Source organism: Sorex fumeus, unplaced genomic scaffold (genome assembly GCF_029834395.1).
Source record: "Sorex fumeus unplaced genomic scaffold, SorFum_2.1 ptg000081l, whole genome shotgun sequence".
NCBI classification, from domain to species: domain Eukaryota; kingdom Metazoa; phylum Chordata; class Mammalia; order Eulipotyphla; family Soricidae; genus Sorex; species Sorex fumeus.
Genome location: NW_026606138.1, coordinates 7,193,412 through 7,212,368, shown reverse-complemented (window position 1 = coordinate 7,212,368; position 18,957 = coordinate 7,193,412). Strand labels below are relative to the sequence as shown.

Here is an 18,957-nt window from a genome sequence, read left to right as displayed (position 1 = left end):
AGCTGGAGCAATAGTACAGCAGGTCCGGCGTTTGCCTTGCATGAGGCCAACCTGGCTTTTATCTTCTGCATCCCATATGGTCCCCCGTTCACCACCAGAAGTAATTCCTGAGTGCAGAGCCAAGGAGTAACCCCTGAGCACTGCCCGGTTTGACCCAAAAAGGAAAAAGAAAAAAGAAAAAAGAAAAGAAAGGTGCCCTTACCCAGAGCTAATGGGGATCAAGAAGAACCACAAACCAAACCAACAAAAGGAGTGCAAGCTCTAGAAAGCACGTGTGCAAGCAACAGAACTAAAGTAGTGTCAGCCTCAGTGAACTCCATACCTGAATAAGCACAGCAACCTAGTGTGTGACCCTGGCAAACACCACAGCTCAGAATGAGTCATGTATGCATAAGCCCTGGTTATCAATACAACATTAACAACAATAATGTCAGGATGAAAAAGAGAGAAAGAATACAATGAAAAATTTCAAAATTATTTAAAAAAATCTTAGTTATAGCTTGATACAAAAATAGAAATTTTAGTTTTTTTACATTATTCCAATTTTTCTTTCCTCCACTCTATATTAGATTATCATTTTCAGTTCTTCTGTTGTATGTCTTATCAACTCTAATGTAAGTTCATTATCCTTTATTTATTCATTGACTTTTGGGTCCATTCTGGTTTCGAGTGGACTTGGAGATCTCAGTTACGGGTCCCACATACCTGGGTTTTCCTGCAGGTTCCATCTTGGGTGAGGCTTGTCCAAGCATATGAACAGTGGCCTTGAGCATGGTGGTGGTTGGGTTCTGGAGGTTTTCCACTGCCAGGGTTCTACTTGGGGCGGGGAGGGAAACTCAACCTGCCCCCCTCTGAGATGGCCCAGTGAAGACAGCCTGAGGGGTCAGGACATTCTGCCTTAACAATTTCTTTTGACTTCCCATTTCTAAGATGGTGATGTAAACGCTTTTCCCCTCTCACTTTTCATCCTTTACACAATCTGCTTCTTGTGCACTAAACAAAAAGTTTTGCTACTAAGTATATTGATCCCAGCATTTTGTCTTGCAAATATAGCTAAGCCTACCGTATTTTACCATAGGTTAACTAGATAAACCAGAATGCAATAGGATGGATATAAGTAAGCAAATTATATTCTGAAGCCAGATGAGTTTATTGTGCTAAGATTATATTTCTTTCTTATTTACAAATTCTATCGACCTCTGACTTAATTAAAAGAAAGCATTACTAGCTTTAAGATCAAATGTCTCTAACTGCATTTTGCTTTCTTCCCCCCAAGACCTGGTTAGTCTCAGAAGTTCTGCTAGACTTGATGGAATCATTATGAGGCTGAAAGTGCTCTCAGTACTCTGAGTTATGGAAAGTATTTTTCAATATTGTAATTTATCTCTGATCGTTTAACTGCCATGTGTTTTAGGAAGACAAATAGGAAGACAAAGTCAACATGGTATTGTTTTCAGTCCCTTTTTGTTTTGCTCTGGGGAAAAAAATATCTGGATCTGTAATGGCTAATCAACACTTAGAATTTCTGCTTCATAGCCTAGATAATGAGAGACACAAAAGGCATTTTTTAGCTTCAGACATAACATTGCTTCACTTTTCCTTTCTGTCTTGATTTCCAATATCTCCATACCTAGCTAGCTGTATTAGTTAGGGAAACCATTACATCAGGTCTGATAGAGCATGCTCCGAGGTTGGTCTGAAATATGCTTCAAAACTTGTGGTTGCTCAAGCTCCTGAATTGACCTTATTACCAGGAGAGTTGCGAGAATGTGAGCAGGCCCGTGGAGCAGAGAGAATTTTGAAGTCTGGATGTCAGCCTGTTGTCACCAATAGGCAAGCACATTAGTAAGTTATTGAGAAATTGCTTTGTTCCTGAACTCTGCACTACCAAAATAGGGCTTAGAGGCATGGGAGGTCTGAAGTGTCCTTTGGAAGCACAGAGCAGTGCCCATGTCTGGACAGAACACTCAGAAGGGCCATGAAGGACACCACAGGGATCTGGATTGCCAGGAAGAGAGAACAAGGGCACAGAAGAAAGGAACTGAATTTAGATAAACTGATTTGCTTATTGTTTTGTCCAACAAAGGCTTGCTCTGTAGCTAAGTTCATTTTTAAAAATTTCCCATCTCCACCTACCCCCTACCCTCCACCTTCTCACAAAAACAGCCATAAAGGGAAGGGCAGGGAAAAATAGAAAAACATATAAAAGAAAGATCAGAGAGATAGTACAGGGCTTAAGGCATTTACCTTGCATCCCACTAACCCCAGTTTGATCCCCAGCACCACCTATGGTCCCTGCCAAGGGTCACTCCTGAGCACTGCTGAGTATAGCCAAAACAAAATGAAAGAATGCAGGTGGGGTAAGGAGGAAAAGGAAAAAGAAAGAAAAACATTCAGTTGTTTTACCCATGCTTAAAATTCTAATGGTCTATTTCAGTGCAGAGAATAAAGAATATATAGATATCCTTCCAAAAAAAAAAAAGCTGGCCTGGTGGGGTGGGGGCTTACACATGCAAACTATGCCTACCCCAGATTTTCCATTTTGTATGCACCAAATCACTTTTATTATTTTTAGAAAATTTATATTCTTGCTAAATCTTGAAAATATTTCAGAGACAAGAGTGGATCATGTGGCAGAGAACAGCATTTATGTGCTCTCTTTCTCTCTGTCAGAAAGTAGCTGCCTATATATTCTGCATTTTCAAGTCTCTACACCAGGGATGGCTATGGATGTGAGGATGTGAACAAGCTTCTTCAGATTTCTTTGGGTTTATAAGAATCAGGCATGCTTTATTACCTCTCTCCATCCTCCATGAGAACCGATTTTCCACTTGTGGTTTTAGGTACTATGTCCCAGGGAGGGTTGTTTACCTCATAGCTTTCTGCTGAGTATCATTTACCTGCTGTCAAGACCCAAGACAGACTCAGGGACTTTTTCTTCATCTCTCTTACTTTTGGACAGGGACTCTGTGTCAGATCTCCACAGCAGTCATGAGGGAAAAATGTGGTAGGGGATCCTGTTCTCCTCTGAGGAGACGCGCAGTTGCCCTCCTTATCCTTTGTTGGGCAACATTTACTTCAACTATGACACCAAGAACTTGTGCTATTCTGATGGGAAGATGAACACACATAACCTCTTTTCTCAGATCTCCAAATATAAGAGGCAGTTCGTCTGTAAGACTAGCCCACAGAGGAGAGCAGTGGGTAAGTTAGGCCTGTCTTCAGTTTCTTGAATCCTTTCTCTGCTCAACTCTGGCTTTTTCTGAAAGGGAAAAAGATTCCCTTCAGGAATATAAGAGATGAGATAACACTGATATGGCTACCTGGTCTTACCTGGGAAGGTTAGGTAGTATCATGTTCTCTTGGAGCTGTGTGCTTTTGCTCTTGAATTTAGGAGATAAAATTTTTCACAAATCAATGAACAACGGGAGGACAGTGTTTGTTGTATGTTTCTTTCTTGGTCTATCTTTAAAACTCTATTGATATCCCTGGATTTTAAAATTTGAGTTGGAGACACTGTGTTAACAGGCATGAGGGTGAAAGGTAGTGCTTCCATTTAATGTTTTATAGTACTTTTTTGTCTTTAAAAATTAGCTCTAATTTCACCCCCAGCTCTGCATGGTCCCTCAAGCACTGCTATAAACAAACAGGAGCACAGAACTGGAAGTAACACTGAGCACTGCAGGGAATGGCCCCAAATAAAGACTAGCTCCACACTAGAACTTCTATTATATAATGTATTTTAGGTACAAAAATGTCAATAAGTTCTCATCATACTCAATACACACTTATCTATAAATTCACCTTAATACCTTTAATTCTGAGTGAAATCCATTAAATTGAAAAATAAATTGGGGGCAGGAGAGATTGAATAGAGGATAAGGCACTTGCCTTGCCCATGGCCAGTTGGGGTCCATTTCTAGCATCCCTTATGGTCCCCTGAGCATCACCAGGAATTCCTGAGTGCAGAACCAAGAGTAACCCCTGTGCACCACTCGTTGCCCCCCACGTTCCCCCTCCCACCAAAAAAACCACCCTAAGGAGACACTCTGGTGGATGGTGTGGTATTAGAATACTGTATGCATCAATATGTCACTAACAGTATTTGTAAATCATGATGCCCCCAAAATTAAAAAAATGATACAAATAAGTGCCTTTATCATTAGATATTTCTGTTGTTTCTAGTAGTTCTTCAGGATAAAACATACCTTGAATGTATTTTCTTGGAGTTTTGCACATTTGCACCAATAATATCCAAAAGTAAAATTTCTAGAGAAAATTTTATAAATTTTTGAGGGCATCTTAATACACTTGGTCAAAATTGCTAGAAAGTCTCTACAACTTTATATAGTTTGTAGTGTATCTGTTTCCCTCCTCTCTCCCCAACACTGGGTATTATTGTAATAACTCCTTGATAATAGGATATAATTAGGTATTAATTGGTTAAGAAGGTAAATCTTCCTTCCAGAAGAACTTTATTTTTATTTATTTATTTATTTATTTTTGCTTTTTGGGTCACCCAGCTATGTTCAGGGATTATTACTGGCTCTGCACTCAGGAATCACTCCTGGCGGTGCTTGGGGGACCGTATGGGATGCCGGGGATCCAACCCAGGTCGGCCACGTGCAAGGCAAATGCCCCACCTGCTGTGCTATCGCTCCGGCCCCTCCAGAAGAACTTTACTAGTGAAATTTCAGGATTGTGATTTCTTGTATAGATGGAGGATTGGTTTTTATTGACTGCAAACAGGAAGTTCATCTTTCTATTTTAGATCCTTTCATCTATCTAGTATCCAGAGTGACCTGTCAGAAGATAATACTGAAATTGAACACTCTGAGAATAACAAAAGGAAAATTGTCATCTTCCCCATTGTGGTATCCTTCCCCTCCCCCACACCTCTCCAACAGCCCCTGCCCCAACCTGCTCAGCCCCTGTCTGTCACCTTCTCCATTGGTAAGGACATGGTTTTATGTCTAGATTTCTCTCAACCTCCCTATCTACCGTCATATTCTCCTAGAGGAAAAATACAGCACTATCCAGAGGAATTTATGCCAGAATCCTTTCTTTTCCGGGTTTCTAGAAACATCTCTCTACCTATCATTTTTGGAGAGATTTTACTGGTGTTGCACATAGTATGAGTTAAATGTTTTCTTCAATTAAAAAAGCAAAGCCATGGGGCTGGGGAGATAGTACAGGGTATAACGCATTTGCTTTGCATGGGGCCGCATTGTTGGGGCCACAGTACCACATATAGCTCCTAAGCATTGCCAGGGGTGATCTCTAAGCACAATGCCGTGAGTAATCCCTGAATATTGCTGGGGTAATGCTAAGCTCCACTCCCTCACCATTCCCCAATAAAAAGAAAAAGAAAAAAAAAGAAGCAAAGATAATCACACAGAATAGCAAATAGTGAAGCATCTTGTATTTTGGTGAGACTCTCTGTTAATTTTTATATATTCTCATACTTCTATCTTTAAGTGAATATAATCATTATGGGTTCTTAATTTTGTCTTCTAGAAGCACTTGTTTTGATTTCCTTCCAATCCTCCAGTCTGAGTAGGTAACAGTCTCCTAATTGGTTTCTTGACTATCACAGGAGGAAGGATAGATTAGAGGAAGAAAGAGATCAATATTGTCTTTCCAAAATAAAACACACAACTACATTTAATCTATTAATATCTTCCAGTGATCTTCTGTGGTTTAGAGATAAATTCAACTTTTTGTTTTTCTTTTATTTTGTATCTCATCTCCTTTTAAAAAGTTTTCCTCCTTATTTTTATTCCTTAAAAATTAAAATAGGGGGTATGATGCTGCCAGCAGGTCAATCTGTACCTGTGTGGTGATTGCATCAGCAGCCTGATGGTGCCTTCAGATTTCCAGATACCCCCAAATTGCTGCTCTGCCTTTGGCCAGACCCCAAAAACTTGGGGCAAAGTTTACCAAGAAACAAAAGTTAGGTATGTGGGAAACACACCCACAAACGACCTCTGGCTCAGCTATATAATTGGAGGTATGGCCTCTCTGGTTCCTGACTGAACTGCTTAATGGCCATGATCCCAGAGACTCAGAAATAAATCTCGAAACCCAGCGGCTTTTGGCAGAAATGCGACCGGTCCCTGCAGTAGGTTACTGGTGCTGGGCCACCCCAGGGGGGAAAGGGTGCTGTCCCTCTGCCTGCTTCCCCCTGGCGGCTTGGTGGCTGTCATCTTCCAGAGGCCATTGGACAGTCAGGCTTGGGCACGCAGTGACAAAACTTGTTGGGCCTCATGGGATGGGGGTGGAGCCAGGCCTGTCTTCCCCATCCCAATGAGACCCCAAGCCATCGCCCACGAACGACCTCTCTGGCTCCTGATCAAGCTCCACAATGGCCATGATCCCAGAGACTCAGGAGCAAATCTCGAAATCCAGTGGCTTTTGGCAGAAATCCCTCCAGATTTAAGTGTTAAAATTTCGGAATTTCAAAATCACATGGACTTACTGCAGCCACGCGACATCATATGTTATTCATAACAAGCAACAGAACACAAATTGTCTACTGTTGACTTTTCAGCAGATCTGAGTGTTGGGGCAAAATCTCAAACAATAATGGTGGGTCTGGTGTCGAAATATTGAATGTGATCAAAGTAGAGAGAGAGTAATATGGAAATCATCTGCCCCACAGGTAGGGGAAGGATGTGGGATGGGGGTGTACTGGGGGTTTTGGTGGTGGAGAATGGGCACTGGTGAAGGTATGGGTGTTTCATTGTATGAACGAGACTTAAACCTGAAAGCTTTGTAACTGCTCTCACAGTGATTAAATAAATAAAATTACAAAAAAAGAAAAAAAAAAGTAATGTGGAGTTCATGCACAATTCAATCAGCTAATCAGTGGCTGAATAAATAGCAGTACTCCTACATAAAATAATTAAAATTAAAATAAATTATTTTAGGGACTCTGATGTATAAAACTGTTAATGATGAGATTTCATGTATACAAAATTCCAATCCCGTGCCCTCCACCAGTATTTGCTTCCTTCCACCATAGTCTCAGATTCCCTACTTGACCACTAATCCCTCATCTCCCTGCCATGGTAAGCTCCATTCTGTAGACCAAGTTCTCAGATTCTGTTGTCTTTAGCTATTTGCTGTTCCCTTAGTTTTATTCTTCATATATCACACATTGGAGAGATCAGATCATTCTGTATTTGTCTCTTTCCTTCTACCAAATTTCACACTGCATGATACTCTCTAGCTCCATCCACATGCAGATTACATGATTTCGTCTTTTTTCCTTTTATCTCTTGGTTCTAGTCTAGATGAGTAGGTCTTAAATGTTCTCCCTTACAAAAGGGAATGCCCTGCCACAGAGGCAGGGTGGGATGGTGGGGGGATGGGAGTGGGAGGAATACTGGGATCCATGGTGATGGAAATGGGCACTGGTGGAGGGATGGGTATTTGATCATTGTATAATCGAAACCCAAGCACAAAAATTTGTAAGTCAACAACTGTACCTCATGGTGTTTCACTAATAAAGATTAATTAAAAAATGTTCTCGCTTGTCTATAAATTTTCATAGGCTACTACTTCTTTTGGAGGCCCTGCTATTTCCCTCACTCCTGGTGGACTCATACTTGTCTGCTAAAATTGTCTAAAGTGTTACAGCCTCCTTGAAAGGTCCCCCAATATCCCCTGATGCTTACTTGTGGTCATGATTATACTCCTAGAAACATGTTCTGCATTCAGGAAGCTTTTTGAATGCATTATAAGTTTAGGGTGCTAGGGTACATGAATGAAAAGGCTATAGTCCTTCCCTCATAGTTCAGTTTCTGCTGAGTCTAAAAAAAATTACAGTACTGAGGGTATCATGTGAAGTCAGCTACAAGAAGAGGGACAGACACAGAATATCGCCCATATGTGGGCTATAAAGGAGCATAATAGGAAAATAACACAGTCAAATGCAGCAGAACCTGGACCAGTCTACAGAACTCAGTTTACTAATGGCAGAAGATGGGGGGTTGGTAGGGAACATCTGGGAGGGTACCTGAGACTATGGTGGACAAAAGTAGACACTGGCAGTGGGGGTGGAGTTGCAATGTTGTATGCATAATAAAAGTCTATCACTAAAGTATTGTAAATTATGGTGTCCCTCAAAAGAAAAAACAAGGAAGGGGAAGATGGAGAGTGGGTAGGTTGCTTGACTTCATGCAGTTAACCCTGTTTTATTTCCAGCACCACATGCAGTTCTCCAAGGTCTCTCATATTCACCAACATCCTGAGCACAGAGCCCGTAGTAACCCTGGAGGGTGTGACCCCTAAATAAAAAAAATTACAATGGATGATTGTACTTCAGGCAGCTAGCAGACATTTATTAGATTACATGATTTAATGTCACCATGCCTGGTTTTCCCAAGAGGATCTGTCCCTCTGTCATTCTTAGTCCCTGTGGTCTATTGGAACAAAGTGTGTGTGGGGAAGGGAGGTGCTCCTAGATGCCAGAGTATGTAACCCAGATAGAAGCCAATGGTGTTATCAGTTCCTCTAGCATAATCAGTTGGGTTGGGATAGACAAATGATGTATCTGTGAGAGCTTTTTCCCTTTTTTGGAAAGCCATCTTTACTCACTCGCTGAACTTGAACCTCAAGAAAGTCACTTGATCATTTGATATCTTGTTAGTCATCGAGGTGCTCGAACGGGCACCAGTAACGTCTCGACTTGTCCCTGTCATGTGCTAGTGTAGCCTAGAGGCGTCTGCTCGCTACAGGAACATGAAGGGCCTCAAACCATTTGTTCAGGGTCTTGACAAAGAAGTCTGACCATCTCGTAGGTGGGTGGCCATGCGTTCTTTTGATGTCACGTGGAATCCAGTCGTAACAGCTCTAGTCCAGTGGTTGTCTTCAAATCGTATTATGTGTACAGCCCATCTGATTTTCTATGCCTTGGCAAACGAGACAGGTTTCCTGATTCTCAATTGTCAACAGAGGTTAGAACTCTGGATTCCTTCTCTCACTTGAGTGAAGCGTGATACTCCAAGCATAGCTCTTTCGATTATCTTTGGGAGACCCCAATAGCATTCTCATCCTGTTTTCATAGGGCCCAGGTCTTTGAGGTGTATGTTAATGCAGGAAGAATGGTGGAGTTGAAGAGATGTGCCTGGAGACGTAGGGGTTCTTCATCCTCTTAGCTATTTCTTCTATGCTCTTGAAGGCATTCCACGCTGCTCTCTTTCTCCTGCACAACTCAGGTGCCAGGTCATTTGTCATGTTGAGTTCTTGACCTAGGTACACATAACTGCTGCATTCAGAGATATTAGTTCCATTGAGAGTGAATGGAATGTCAAGAACTAGTCCATCTCTCATGAACATTGTCTTTGTGAAATTCAGCTGCAGTTCGACTGTTCCACACTCACGGTCAAAGTCAGCCAGCATTTGTGCCACTTGGCTAATGTTTGGTGTAATTATTAGAACAATGTCATCAGTGAAGCAGAGTTGGGCCCATCTATTTTCAGTCCCATTCCTTCCCATTTCAGTCATCACATAACGTTCTTGAGGGTGGCACTGAAAAGTTTTGGAGAAATGGTATCACCCTGCCAAACCCCTCTCTTTACATCAATGATCACTTCTTTGTAGAACGGTGAGATCCTGGTGATGAATCCATAATACAGCTCATGGAGGATCCTGATGTATTGAATTTGAACACCCTTTTTGGCTAGGGTTTCCATGACCGCTTCAGTCTCAACAGAATGAAAGGGCTTCTTTAAGTCAATGAATGTTAGACAGTAGCATCTTGAACTCCCGAGAAACCTCAATGAGCTTGGTTACCATGTGGGTATGGTCGATTGTGTTGAATCCTTTTCAGACCTTGGCTTGCTCTCATGGTTGTCCTTAATCTAGTGTTCTGCCAATCCTATTCAGGATGACTTGAGTGAACAGCTTGTTGACGACGAACAACAGGTAGATCGGGCGATAGTTGCCAATGTCATGGATGTCTCCCTTCTTGTACAGTAGAACGGTCCTGCTGGTGTTCCATTGGTTCGTAATCTTGTATTCAGACGGGTAGTGTGAGAAGGGCCGAGTTAGTGTACTGATGAGAACTGATGGCAGATTTTTCAGGTGTTCGGGTCTGACAAAGTAGCGTGTCAGATTTCGGAAGGGAGAACGTTGGGAACAACAAATTCATCCTGCGGAATTTGGTATGTGGGCAGGTGGACATGGCTATCTAAGAGATCCAAGTAGAAGTCATGGATAAATCTTCTCCATTGCCCTTCTGGAAGATGTGATAGATCCATCAGAACATTGGGGGCAGACATCTTGGTCTTGTAGTTGGTGAAGGACAGGCGGGCATTGCAAATGCTTTTCCTGGCTTCTGCCGCATCTGCCAACACTGCTGCTCTTCTCTCTTTAAGGTCTTCCTTTATCACTTCTCTGCACTGCTTTGGGAGCTCAGACGTTCACTTGTGGATTCCCGAGGCCATGCCCACCCACATCGGCAAATGAACTCGAGAGTTTTTGAACACAGGCGTCTTTTTTTTTTTTTTTATAATTTATTTATTTATTGAATCACTGTGGGAAAAGTTACAGAGCTTTCGGGTTTAGGTCTCAGTCATGTAAATATCAAACACATTTCCCTTTCCCAATACTTATTTTTAACCCCGAACCCCAATAGACCCCCACCTCCCACCCCTCCCAATTCTTGTGAGGCAGATGAGTTCTAGTTAATACTCTATCTACTTTGACTAGATAGATTGTTTCGATAGAAGATGCACAATTATTGTTTAGAGTTTACGACCCACCCCCCACAATCAGATATGCTGAAACAGCGTTGTGAAATGATTTGCTTTCTACAACTTGGTTTAAGAATAAAATGATGTCGCGCGGCCGCGATAGCAGCCGCGCGGTTTTGGATTTCTGCTATTTTACTTATTGACCCTGGAAGAATTTCTATTAAAAGTTAGATAGTTAAGAGATTGGTTTCTGTGCCCTGGAGTCGTGGCCGTGCCGGAGACCCGCTCGTGGGGGGGCAGCTGGCGACCTCGGTGGGGCGTGGGGGACGGCCCACAAAGCCCCCCTTCCCATGAGGTCCCCGCCGCTCCCGCCAACCCCGGCTCAAACCTGCTGTCCACAAGGCTCTCGTGCGGCCGCCATCTTTCTTTCCAGAGAGGAGCGGGCGGGCCGGTCAACACCCTTTCCCCTCTGGGCAGGCTTGGTGGCGCGGTTTAACACATAGTCCATTTGCTTTTCTGCTCCAAGCGGCTGGTTCTCTGTGCTAAGTCCTTGTGCCTCCGGGGCCGTGGCCGTGCCGGAGAGCCGCTCGTGGGGGGCAGCTGTCGACCTCGGTGGGGTGTGGGGGACGGCCCACAAAGCCCCCCTTCCCATGAGGTCCCTGCCGCTCCCGCACAGGCGTCTTTTTTTGTGGCTTTCTCTCCTTCAGCGTTCCTCACACAATCATGGAGGTGCTGAACCAGTCAATCGTATTCTTCATCAATATTGTCAACGATGGCATCTTCCCATGTTGCCGCAATAGTACCAAAGAGCTCCGAGTTGGTGGTCATTCTGCAAGTTCTCTTCTTAAGCTTTGCAGTCCTTTCTCCCTGCTACATTAAGTAGAATTTTGCACTAAGGAGATGGTGGTCCAATCCCTTTTGGAATTTTGGGACAACAGCGACATTGGTCAGGCAAAACCATCGATTGAATATGATGTGGTCAATTTTGTTGTGGAACTGTCCACCGGAAGACCCCCATGTCCAACGTTTAGATTTGGTCTTCTGGAATTGTGAGTTACCATGGATGGTCTTGGTGGACATGATGAATTCAGATAGACTCTCACCCTGTTTGTTCCATTGTAGGCCATGGGTCCTGATGTGGAGTTCTTCGGCTGATCTTCTTAGTCCTATCTTGGCATTAAAATCACCGACAATGATCTTGTAGAAGGTGTGGTATTCTTTATAGAACTTTTCCACCTCCATGTAGAACTTCTCAATTTCTTCTTCATCGTCATTGTATGTTGGTGCATAGACAATGAAGATAGAAACTGCAAGTAGTGAGCCACATCTATTCAAGTGGAATTGTCTCATTAGGGTTGTTAGGCATTCGAATGAATCATTGCTCATGGCCAAGTTCGTGTTGACAAAGACACCAACACTGCCTTCTCGTCTTGGTCAGACCAATGATGTTGACCTAGCAACCCAGGGATCACACCCAGAAGACCCACCCTGCCAGAGCCAGATAAATACCTCATAGGCCAACCTCTACTTCCTCCACTATTCAGCTGCTGCCATGCTCCAGGCCGCTTTTCGGACCACATTAGTACCCATTTTTTATTATTACCACACCATATTTGATGGGGCTCAAACATGGCTTGAACCATGGGAACACCTGCAAGGGCTATTAGAGGATGTCCTAAAAGCTTTTATCCCTCTCGGAGAGCCTGGCAAGCTACCGAGAGTATCCCACCTGCATGGTAGAGCCTGGCAAGCTATCTGGTGTATTCAATATGCCAAAAACAGTAATACAATGGGTCTCATTCTCCTGATCCTGAATGAGCCCCCAATATGGTCACGTTAAGAAGGATGAGCAAGGAGAGGCTGATAAAATCCTAGGGTAGAACTAGGCTGCCAAAATGAATAAAGACTAAAATGACTGTCCGTACTTTCAATGAACGTACACTGGCATTGGAAGCACCCATTGAGGACCTGATGGTGCAAGCACGGAAGATTAAGTATGACATCAAGTTCAGAAAAATAGTCTTATGAAATCTCAATTAAAAACATGAAAGGCATAAAACATTTTTCTATGTCTTGAATTTTGGAGTTCACTAAAAATTTAACTATAAATTAAAACCTAATCCCCAAGATATGAAGATATTTCTGTTGTTTATGAGCTCCATCATTTATCACACTGGGCATCTGTGATCTAAAGTGCACTCATAAAAATACATAACTTTAAAATTGATTAACAGGAAAGATCCGAGAATATACTGTCTATAACAAGTCTTTAAACATGAGGCACATATAGATTAAAATGAAATAAATGTAGAAATATATTTTGGTAACACTAATTACAAGAAATAAGAAACAGTTATATTAATAAGAAACAGTTATATTAATTTCAAATAATTATTTAAGGCCAAAAATTATCAAGAATATGGGGCTGGAGTGATAGCACAGCGGGTAGGGCGTTTTGCCTTGCACACAGCCGACCCGGGTTCGATTCCCAGCATCCCATATGGTCCCCCGAGCACCGCCAGGGGTAATTCCTGAGTGCATGAGCCAGGAGTAACCCCTGTGCATTGCCAGTGTAACCCAAAAAGCCAAAAAAATATTTATCAAGAATAAAAGGGGCAACATATAAGGATAATGTAAATTCTTAAGAAGATTTAAATGTATGTGCTTAACAACCAAGTGCCAAGCTTTGTGAAACTAACGGTGATAGTACTACAAGGAGAAACAGATGAATTCACTATCATGATTAAAAACGTTGGTATTTCTCTATTAGAATCAGACAGATTCAGTAGGCAGGAAATTGGTAATGATATAGTTAAGCTCAACAATGTCATCAATCAAGGGATATAATTGACATCTACAGATGACTTCACCAACTGCAACAGAATGCACATTCTTTTCAAGTTTATGTGAAACTATTAATCAGTTGACATTAAGTTAATGGAGAAACTCTCCTGGGCAGCCCAGACTAACCAGGTGAGTATCAGTATCTAGAGACCAGAAATTCCAGGTAACACAAGAGGCTCTTCTGCAAGCTTTGAAGAAGCAAGCTATCATTTGGGTGACTGAGGGTGGTGTTGGTGACAGAGTGGGAAGGAGGCCTTCCCCATGTTAATAAAGCAGCAATTTGTTCAGTTCTGACATTTTCTCTGGAGATAAATGCCATAAGTAAAAGACTTTCTCTCACAACACTGTGTCCACTTTATTTTCTAAAGGTCACACACAGAGGTACTTGGGGGCCACCAAGGTGAAGTAGCCATATGACACCTGGAATTCAATTCAGTTCCTCTGTTGACACCTGGAATCCAATTCAGTTCCTCTGTAACTTCACTTTACCTGACAGACATTAAAAAATAAATATATATATAATATATATACATATATATATATATATAACGAGCAGTGGCTTCTAGTGAAGATCAATTCCCATGACCATACTCAACAACAAAAGTGAAATACTCAGTCTATAATTACAAAGAACTGGCTCTGTGAGAAACTAGTGTGCCTTTAAGAAGCTCCAGGTTTTAGTGCAGCCCCAATGTCAGTCTGATGAAATCCTGAAGAGAATACTCAGTTAGCTTGTACCTGCTTCAGGAAATGGAAACTGTGACTTACTAATTTTTGTTGTTTTAAGTCAAAAACAGTAACAGCAAGTCTCACAATGGAGATATTACTGGTGCCCACTCGAGCAAATCGATGAACAACGATTTCAGTGCTACAGTCTTTAAATGTTGATAACTTAGATGTGAAAATGGAGAATGGATTCCTAGGTTTGCCATTGTTATTATCAATTTATCTTTTTCATTTCTGAGACTTTAAGACAAGACATTGAGATTGAGGTACACTGATGGTTAGCTGCTTGCTATGATTTGCTTTCATGTGTTTTTAATAAATTATGCCGATAATGAAAAGAATGTGATTAATTCATTACTGTATTTTCTGAGACTCATGCATTTGGTAACAAAACAATAATAGTAACACTACTCTCATTCACTCCAAACATTTGCTGAGTGCATGCTCTGTGGCAAGCATTATGCAAAATTATTTTTATTTAATCCTCACAAAATCCTCCAGGTAAGTATTATTTCATTTTTGGAGGTAACAAGAAACAAAAGAACTTGCTTGAGGTTATAAAGCCTGCAGATAATTGAACTGGAATTCCTTCCCAGGCTGCCTAACTCTTCAACCTGTGTATTTAATGACTACATAATCCTGCCTGCAGGTAACTGCAGAATGTCAACACTGCTGAAAATAGGACAGTATTTGGCATTCTTGCATTTCACAAGGACAGTTTTGACTGCTCATAGCAGCCTAAGAGTTTATGTGATTTTTCTAGAACGTGTCATTTAAGTGTGTGAGAGAAGGGAAATATTGAAGGGGCTGAAAGATATGTGTACTCAGATACTTTTTAGGAAGTCCCAAATCACATCATGGGTTCCTAAGCTCGTGACTTCAGAGCTTATGTTTTCCTTTTATACTGTAGGGGGAAATTATATGGTAGAGTGAAATTAAAGGGAGAGTTTAATAGTGTTTGGCAAGAGGAACCCAAGAAAGCCTGAGGAAGTTCAACATAAGGATCAATAGCTTATGAAAAACAAAGAGTTCTCTTCATTATTGGGGAGAAGGAAGATTAAGCCAGTACTACAGTGTTATAAATAGAGGCAACAAATGAGATTACCTAACTTCCCTCAAGTCTCCATCCAAAGCTTGGAATCTTTCTCCCACTTCTGCTTGTTCTCCTGGTAGAGGTTTCATTAGTGATGGGCAAGTTGGAGCATGAAATGGGAAAAGAGACTGCTGGGCCGGAGGCAGCTCTCACACAGTGACTGTCCTGCTGCAGAAAATTAGAAGGAGCTAACATTTGTTTAAAACACAGTCATATGTCTTATTCAGAATGAGGGAATTCACCAGGGCACAGTTTATGTGAGGCGGAGAGGAGAGAGCCACCTCTGCCACCTGGGAACAGGCTGGGAAGGCTAAGAATATAAAGTCTGCTATGACCACTGCACAACATGGGCCAGAGCCCCCCACACCTACTAGGTGGCTATCAAACCATGCCTGATGTTCATTTGACCTTCTCTGCAGGAGAGTTAATCCCACCCCAATTTCTCAGGGAGTCACAGACTCAGGCTAGAGCGAGGAACTGCCCTGCAGGAAAAGAAAGCCAGTTCTATAACTTACCCAGGCCTCAAGAGTCTTTGTCCTATATCACAGAAATGAATTTCAAGAGTAGATGAGCAGTGAAGTGAAAACATTTTATTTGGAGGGTTTTTGAGGGGGAGAGAAAGGGAGAGATTTACATTCTCAAGAGAGAACATGGGCTTCTCCAAAGGCAGAGAGAGTCCCAGTACACATCTCAAGATGGGAGATGTGGGCAACACATGTGCTCAGCACTGAGGCTTAGGAAGCATATATGCACACTTCTTTTGTTCAAGGTGGCCTTTATAGGTTTTTTCCCAAGCTGTCCTGTGTTGGGGTCCTACCTAGGTAAGAGTCTGTTGTGGTTGTCAAGGAGGTAGGGTTGGAAGTGGTCAATGCTATTCTTTGAAATTCCTTTCCTGGACTTTGTTTGGTACTGTAGCTTCTCTCAGAGGGGAGTCCAGCCTTCTCTGGGTATGTTGGTGCCAGGCGAAGTTTTACCAGGCCTCTGAACTCACAAGGTAGGCTCTTTGAGGTCTTGGGGCATTGGTTTTATTACTTCCTAGGAATTCCATTGCTATGAACCCTGCCATATCTATCTGCTAGCATCAGAATAATGACAAACCCTTGGCTTTGGAATACAAAATTAAGATTATCAAGCATGGGTATGAAGAGGTTGGACCGGGAGTGGAGCCCGAGCAGTGGAATCCAGCCGGGTCCTGTTGTGGTCTACACTGCCTGTCGTGCCGCCCACCTAGCCCAGCCGCTGCCATGGGAGTGCAGGTGGAGACCATCTCCCCCCGGAGACTGACGCACCTTCCCGAAAGAAAGCGTGGACAGACCTGCTTGAAGATGGAAAGAAATTCGATTCCTCCCGGGACAGTAACAAGCCTTTTAATTTTATGCTACGCAAGCAGGAAGTGATTCGAGGTTGGGAAGAAGAGGTCTCCCAGATAAGTGTGGGCCAGAGAGTCAAACCGACCATCTCTCCAGACTACGCCTATAGTGCCACTGGACACCCAGGCATCATCCCACCCAACACCACTCTCGTCTTTGACGTGGAGCTTCTAAAGCTGGAATGATAGGAACGGCTCCCCCCCCCCTGCCATCGCTCCCCCTGATATGCCATGGAGGGACCTGGCACCCCCAGTGCCAGCAGGTGGATCCACACAGAGCTTCCCCGACGTTCCACTTCACTCTGTACAAACCTCTCCCGACTGAATGTGTGCTGACACCTGGCTTTGCTCCCCCCCCCCCTCGTGTGTGTGTGTGTGTGTGTGGTGTGTGTGTATGTGTGTGTGTGTGTGTATGTTGACCGACTCTATGCCATAATCTCAAGTTACTCAGTTTATTTTGTTTCATTTTGGGGTGATGATTCCGTTTCAGACGTTTGGAATAGGTTTCCAATTAAGTATTTGTCGAGTATTAATAGCACAAGTCATGGGTTAACTTTAGAATAGGAATTGGTGGAGGGAGGGGGAGGGAGTTGCAAGAATTGTTATTTTATTTTCTTCTTTTCTTGGATAAAATTTTTATTATATATTACACATTCTTGCTGCTGTGGTGTGAAGTCATAGCAGATTTGAGGCGCTCTTGAGGGCCCAAACACTCTCCACGTCGAGAGGAGTCCTTGGGTTGAATGAACAGCCCTACCTGAAACTGAAGTTGGAGGGGGGGACTCTGCTCTCCCCGCCTGCCACGCCCTCCCCTTGAATCCTTTGCCTGCAGATTGTTCTCACCACCACAAACACTGCAGGTACCCGTCCCAGGCCAGGCGGCATCCCCAAAGCCTTCTGTGGCCTGGCCTCTCCCCTTCCCCGACCCAATCCTGTGGTTTTTCTAATGGATATTCAGAATTTTTGTAATCTAGCTATCCAAACTTCACTTCCTAAATTTTAAGATCTTCAACTGAGCGTTTTAAGTCGAAGGTTCTGTTTGTAGACACTCACCACCAGTGAAAGCCCTGTCCTCAGCCCCACCCTGAGTGTTCTCTTAGGATTCAGGCTGCTTTCTCAGCATCTCGGTCCCTGATGCTCAGCTCTCCCGCCCCTGCCCCCGCCCCTCTCACGCCTTTGCTGTCCTATGTAGTGATTTGGTGAGAGGTTATCACTGCCTCCCCCCGTCCCCCGCACTATGTATGAGTTTCCAGTTTTATTATTGCAATAAAAGTGCTTTATGCTGGCTTTTCTAAAAAAAAAAGAGGTTGGACTAGAGTTAATGTAAGGACAGTGGTGAAGGGTCTTGGGCACTTTGGTGGTGGTGGGATGTGGTAACTTTGTATGCCAGTACCATAAGTGTTAACACTATTATAGCATAAACGATAATGAAATGTATTAAAACAAAACTAAAACCAAATATATCCAACTGATTACTTTGGATTCTGGATCCTCCTCCTGCTTTGAGAGGAGCTGCGGACCGTATAAATGTTTCTCTTTTTAAAAGGAAATTATAGACTTAAGAATGTGAGCAGTCTAGAAGCATCTTTCAAGGTGTGAAATAAATCTATTCTGTACTTGAAAAAAATCAACCCGATAGATGTCCAGCAGTGCTAAGTAACAAACAACACTTTAAAAATGGGCACATTTGGGAGGCCAGAGCGATAGTACAGCGGGTAGGGTGTATGACTTGCGTATGGCCCACCTGTGTTCAATCCCTGGCTCCTCATATGGTTCCCCAAACATCGACAAGACTAATTCCTGAGTGCAGAGCCAGGAGTAACCACTGGGTATCACTGGGTGTGGCCCCAAAACAAAAACAAAATACATTTATCTGCTCCTTGTGTTTGGCTTTATAGGTTCTAAGCCTATAAAGTAGTGGCACTACACGTTTTTAAAAAATGAGTTTGGATATAAATAAAGATGAAACAAAATGCTTCTATCCTTACCCGTATTCATCATTGGAGTGTGATCAAACTTCTAAATTGAAGGAAAAAATTAGAAAGGGCGTGGGATTGTAAAACAATTTCTTTTCAAGCTGCACCCCCAACTTTCTAGCTGCATCATTATTTCAGTGACAAGGCTGCTTATGTTGTCACCAACAACCACCTTCTATTAGCTCAAATTGAAATTTAGAAATGCTAGAGCTTTTGAAAACAATGATTAACTTTGAGCTCCTATAAACA

General features: G+C 42.6%; 1 pseudogene; it reads left to right on the top strand.

Moving 5' to 3' along the window:
* Nucleotides 1-16,607: 16,607 nt before the first annotated feature.
* LOC130038984 (peptidyl-prolyl cis-trans isomerase FKBP1A-like) lies at nt 16,608-16,929 on the top strand (annotated as a pseudogene).
* Nucleotides 16,930-18,957: the final 2,028 nt, after the last annotated feature.